Raw genomic sequence first — 6,356 nt, 5'->3', positions numbered from 1 at the left:
CATACCCGAGTATTGATACCAAATCCTCGAGTGTTGATAGTTTCCACGAGTAACATCATATTTTGATTTGATATTTTAATTCACATAGGTATCAATACTCTAATTCGAGAATATTGATATTAAGCTCAGTATAGATATCTTTAAACATCTACTAGATGTCCTAAGGGTGTTTTGGTAATCTTTCTCCCACAAGAGCATTTTAGTCGTTTATACTTTTACGAGTATTTTAAACATTTTTCTACTATAATACAATTCAATTGTTTTTTATTCAATTAATTACTAAACGTTTTACTCATAAGAATACTTTACTCATTTTAGCCCAAAAGAGGTTCCTAGTCATTTCCCTTTAAGGAAAACTAGATATCTACGAGTCAAAGACCAAAAGTTTAACTATTAAACATGCAAATCTTTCAAGTTATCCATCCAATTTTAAGTTTTTAATATAAGGATGAAAATTAAACCCGAAATCAATAGGTTTGACTTGATTCGATTTGATAAGATCATATTTTTTTTTTAAAAATCGTGTTCAGGTCGAGTTCGGGTAGAGGGTGAAAAAACTCCGACCTGCCCTGGGAATAATAATGTAATTTCCTTTAAAATATTTATTATTAATCTAATTAAATTCTTATTTTTTATCGGGTCAGGTCAGATTTATATTCTAAAAATTCAAGTCACGTCAGAGTCTAGTCAAATTTGGTGGAAGATATATAATTTTCTTGTCAGATCGGGTTCGGGTGGAGGATACATATTTTTTGGGTCGGGTCGGGTTGAGAAAAACCCCCGACCCATTGACATCCCTATTTTAATCCCTTTAATTTGTTCGATGATGATGACGAAAAACGGCGATGACCAACGGTAGTAGCATGGTTTGAAATTAGGGATTTTAGAGCTTTAATATTTTTAGATTTTTTTAAAAATTTTGGGACTTTTACTTTTTTTAAAATAATTTTAATTTTTTTAAATAAAAATTTAAAAATATATTAATGCGACATCTGTCATATTTTGAGTGGTTGACGAATATGAGTTTATTTTAATTTTTGATTAATCTAGGATGATTACAATACAATATAATATATGTTTGAAAGAATCTCAACTATTTAACAATGAACACTCAAATATCCATATTGATGTCGTGCTCGAACCCGTGACCTCTAAAAACTATGGATAACAACAATCTCTTTAACCACTGAGGTCATTTGAGTCGTATTGAAACTATGATTTTAAAATGGTGACATTAGGGCAGTTTTGAAATCTAATGAACTATATATTTGTGAATTTGTAGTTTTACCTCCATTTTCAACCAGTTGTTTTATGGAATTGCCTTTTCCTTTTTCACTTTCATGGTTTCATTCTCAACAATTTGCGTTTTTTTTGAATTTTTTTCAGATTTTTCAGTTTTTCACTTTCATTGTTTCGTTATTTTTGAAACTTTAGTACTGAAAATATAAACTGACATATACTTCAGTGACCATTTATATAGTTTACCCTTAATGTTATATAACACGTTTAATATTTTTTATTATATCAAACAGATTTAATTGACCTTTTTTTGTTAAAACTTTAAAATTGAATGCTTCAATTATGTTGAAATCCGGCCCTGCCTCCTTACCATTCCTACCTATGCATGCATGCCATAAAAAGATATTCTTTTACAACCAAGAGCAGAAAGTATCATTTTAAAAGATGACTTTAAGCATATATAATTCCAAAGTTGTAAAAATCGCCAGTCTTCATCACTAATTTTATGCAATTTATGGACAGCTGGGTTTTTTACTGTCTTTTTTATCATCAAAGTTAAAAGAGAAGAGAAGAGAGGGACCGGTATTAAATAAAAAACATTCTCTTTACACTTAGAAAGAGGGAAAGAGTTGGATTTCCAGGTTCTACAAGGGAACAACTAGAAAACCACTAGAGTTAACACCAACTTTTTATTTCTTCTAAGGTACTATTTTTTGGGTAAACTACACTTTTAGTATCTAAACTATCACTTTTGTTCAATTTTAGTTACTCAATTATTTTTTTTTCAAAATCATATCTAACGTTATGTTTAAGTTTCATTTTGGTTACCCATAATTAAAAAAATTAATAGAACTGTCGACATGACATTTAAAAAAACAATGATGATGTGCCATTATCCTATGGTAACTTGTCATCTTCATTGTTAATTTTTGACGATGGTGACTAAATTGAAATCCAAACGTAACGTTAGGTATGATTTTGAAACAAAAAATAGTTAGGTGACTAAAACAAAATAAAAGTAATAGTTGAGGTACTAAACATGTAGTTTGCCCTTTTTTTGCTTCTACTACATGATTGAGCAGCTAGTTTCATCACCATTATCATGGTAGTCATTGAATCCATCGATCGGATCACGCGGCGGGGGCGGTGGTGCTCCGTATGCATTAGAATAAGTTCTATGGGCATAGTAACAAGGGGATGAGCAATGATAATTCGTTTTGTAACTCCCTCCAAACAATGGAGGTCCATAGTACAAATCTCCAGATGGATACATACCCTGATTCGGAGGGCACCCATTGATTGATTCCATAGGTGGAGCCTGATCTGGGACTGGGAGAGCCATGGCTGATTGGTTCTTACCTGCTGGTGGATCACCTTTGTGACCAGGGTTAACACTTTTCTGCACTTTCTCTTCCTTCTTTTTACCATCACCACTTCCGGCTTCAGAGTCTGGTTCCTCGCTTTCATCTGCCCCCACTCGGTACCCTGCCTGAGGCTGATTACCTCCAGCAGGCAGGCCTTTTCCGTTGCCAGCACCGCCATTTTCGGGGACTGGTAATGCTACTTCAGTCTTTACTGCTGTCTTATCCTTTTTTGGGTCACGACAATCATGTCCAGCTTGTTCGCCTTTTTTTGGTTTCTCATTGTTCTTCAATCTCCCAGGCTTTACAGCTGCCTTATCCTTCTTTGGTTCATGGTCAGCATGTTCAGCTTGTTCGCTTTCTTTTGGCTTGTCATTGTTCTTCGATCTCCCAGGCTTTTCGGCTGCCGTATCCTTATTTGGTTCATGATAATGATCATCTACAGCTTGCTCGCCTTCTTTTTGTTTCTCATTGTTCTTGGATTTCCCAGCCTTTTTCTCTTTCTTCTCAACCATTTCTGGCTATGGCTCCACGTATTTTCCCGACTTCGACAGCCTCTTGATGAGAAATTCTTCATCCACGCAACCGGTTACTGTCACCTTGTGCTGTTTAGAATCTATGGTCGTCTCATAAACACCTTAAAAATGTAAAGAAAAGGGGGATTTCCATTTGCTAATAGTACTTAGTACTCAAACATGTAAATATAAAATCTATTAAATAAAAGGGAAAACTAAAATTTTAGTACCAACTATTACTTTTATTCCGTTTTGATCACCAATTATTATTATTTTTTCAAAAATAATATCCAACATTATATTTTGGTATCTTATAGTTAAAAAATTAACAGAATTAATGACATGACATTTAAAAAAAATCAATAATGACGTAACATTATATTATAGTGAAACGTCAGCATAACTGTTAATATTTTAACGATGGACGACAATAATAAAACTAAATGTAATATTGATTTTAAAACTAAAAGTAGTAGGGTGACCAAAACAAAATAAACATAATAGTTGAGATGCTAAACATATAATTTAGCCTAAATAAAATATTGGATTCAGGTACCATCAATGACTTGAAGAAGCTTATTGACCTTCTTCTTGCAGCCTTGGCAATGGATGAAGACTTTCAACACACATGTATATAAAACAGTGTCATTGAAGTAATTTAGATATATTAAGAATGTAGATATATATATATATATATATATATATGCGCTCAGTGCTAACCTTGAATTTGAGTGTTCCTGAATCATCTTGGTTAGCTGCCATCTGAGAAAGACGAAGGAAAGGGGTGCTGAGAAGTAAATGAAGAATCTTGGGAGTTTAAAAAGTGGTGGTCTAAGAATCTTGGGATTGTTGTATATATACTCATCAAAACTCATTTAATCTCATCAAACTATTATTTTCTTTATTTAAATGATTTATTTTTTAATCAAAATAGATATATGATCTTTTATTTTATAATTATTTTAAGACTAAATTATTTATTAGATAAAACATTATCCGATAAATAAACAATAATAATAACCAAATTGTCACAATAGTCATGAAATTAGATAAATAAAATTGTTGAGATTTGTTTACACAATTTGTACCCCAATCTAGTTGGGTTCAAATTTGTACATACTTACGCCGCATGTGTCACACATTCTATAACACTCAAATTGGTTTATTTATATAAATATATCTCTGTATCTCATCAATCTGGGATATAAAATTTTTATTTATTTTCGATACAATTCATAAGTAATTTACTTTGGGCGTTAATTTTTCATTTACCATTCAACAATTTTTTTCTAATAATCTCTCACGTTAATAAAAATTAATAATTTAATCAAAACATTAGCTCCATATGACGATAAAATCTACAATCGGTAGTTGCATAGGATATAAAGACATCAACGCTTTAGCCTTCTCTTGTGAAAGTATATTACTTTATTTTCTGACCAGTAACTATGATGTCCTTGAAATGATTTTCATTTATTTAAATGATGATATACATCACACAACTACCTTTATGGCAAGGTTTTAATTCTCATAGTTATGCCAATATATACATGGGCATCTCATAGCTTTGCAAGTGCGCAGAGAACTATGCCTAATTAATCTCCTTGAAAAGTCTCCACTTTATTCTTTCATAGGTGACTTATATTGTTTGTCATACCCCAAATGGGTATTCGCTTAGGTAAGCTTTAAGGCTCCAAGAGACCCCCTTAGGTTGGCTCATACGCCCAATGGGCATAGAGTAAGTCCTTATGGATGCAGTTCTAGTGAACTGCATGTGAAGTATTTGGTTGAAATGTATTACTTTGTTTTTAAAAATCTGTTTTACCAAAATAAACTATTATTTCTGGTTTTTTTGGAAAACACTGGACACCACATCTTAATCTTTCTAATCTGTCTCTTTAAACGTTTCCTCTGAACTGTAAGTTTCCTGACGGTTACATGAAGATTTAATAGTGAAATCTCAACTCATCACTAGAACCTATTTATGCTTGGATAGCTAAGGGAATCTTCATGCAACACCATATAATTGCTTGACCTTTAGCATCTTTTGGTAGTATTGTAACCCCCAAATCCAACCTAAGGGAAAATTAGGTCGAATCTCGAGAGTCACGATAAAACTTGTCTCTCACAAAATCAATTTGATTTTGTAACTCGAAAATAGCTATAAAATATTAGAAGGCTTTGAAACCCCAAACTACTAATTAATATTAAATAATAAATCAAAGGAAATCCAACACATGTATTAAAACCTTCTCCACCATTCAGAAAAACAAAATAATGCCAATTTCCCAAAATTAAGTAAATTTATCTAATAAAATAATAATAAAAGAAAATAACAAGAAGTCCAAATAAAAATCATACAATAAAAATAATGAGTTCTGAAGTAAAACGTAACTCCAAGTATCGGTTATAACTCGAGTATCTGAAAGAATAGACTAAAACGGAATAAGCAACGAACCTTAGTGTGTCTCTAAAGTGCATATATAAACAAGTTCAAGCACAATCCATAGCATTCACAAATCATATTCGCATATTGCATCATCACAAGCATGACAGTCAATATGTTATGCAAATGCTCATGCACCCATCAATACATCAATATCTCCCAAAATAGTGGGTTCCCAAGAACCACACTATGTCCATTCCTCACACCATGTAAGTGGGCTCCGACACAAAGGCAGAGGTCACTGAATCTGAAAAGTGATATTCACCCCGTTGAGTGAATGCACTTAACTTCTCCTATCAGAAAATTGTTTCAATATGAATGCAAAATGACAGAATAACCAATGTCTGATATAATCTAAATAATAATATTTTTGATGCATTTATTAAATCCAAAACATATACATATTCTGTGACATTTAATTCAATTTTGACAATTCATCACAATCAGAAAATTTTTATGATCACTTAACTGCAATTCCGACAGGTTCACAAAGTCGCATGACATAATTTTCGAATAAATATATGCAATCAATTCCATAATAAACATGCTCACAATAATTTCATTAGACAACCAAATAAATCACGTATTTCAAACAATAAATATAGCACCGATAAGAGACACACCTCGGCAAGCGCTGACGTTAGTAATATCCACTACCATGGTTAACTCGAGTAGAAGCACAACCCGAATTAGAACCTATGAATTAATAATAATTACTAATTTATTCTAAAATTTAACACTAACTTAATTTACTAAAAATAAGAAATTCTCTCACGGTCAACACGTGCAACCCAA

At 32.1% G+C, this 6,356-nt stretch overlaps 1 pseudogene; it reads right to left on the bottom strand.

Moving 5' to 3' along the window:
• Positions 1–2,305: 2,305 nt before the first annotated feature.
• LOC120208630 lies at positions 2,306–3,861 on the bottom strand (annotated as a pseudogene).
• Positions 3,862–6,356: the final 2,495 nt, after the last annotated feature.

This window comes from Hibiscus syriacus, unplaced genomic scaffold (genome assembly GCF_006381635.1).
Source record: "Hibiscus syriacus cultivar Baekdansim isolate YM2019G1 unplaced genomic scaffold, ASM638163v2 tig00016725_pilon, whole genome shotgun sequence".
Taxonomy (NCBI): domain Eukaryota; kingdom Viridiplantae; phylum Streptophyta; class Magnoliopsida; order Malvales; family Malvaceae; genus Hibiscus; species Hibiscus syriacus.
This window is presented reverse-complemented; position numbering and strand designations above follow the sequence as displayed.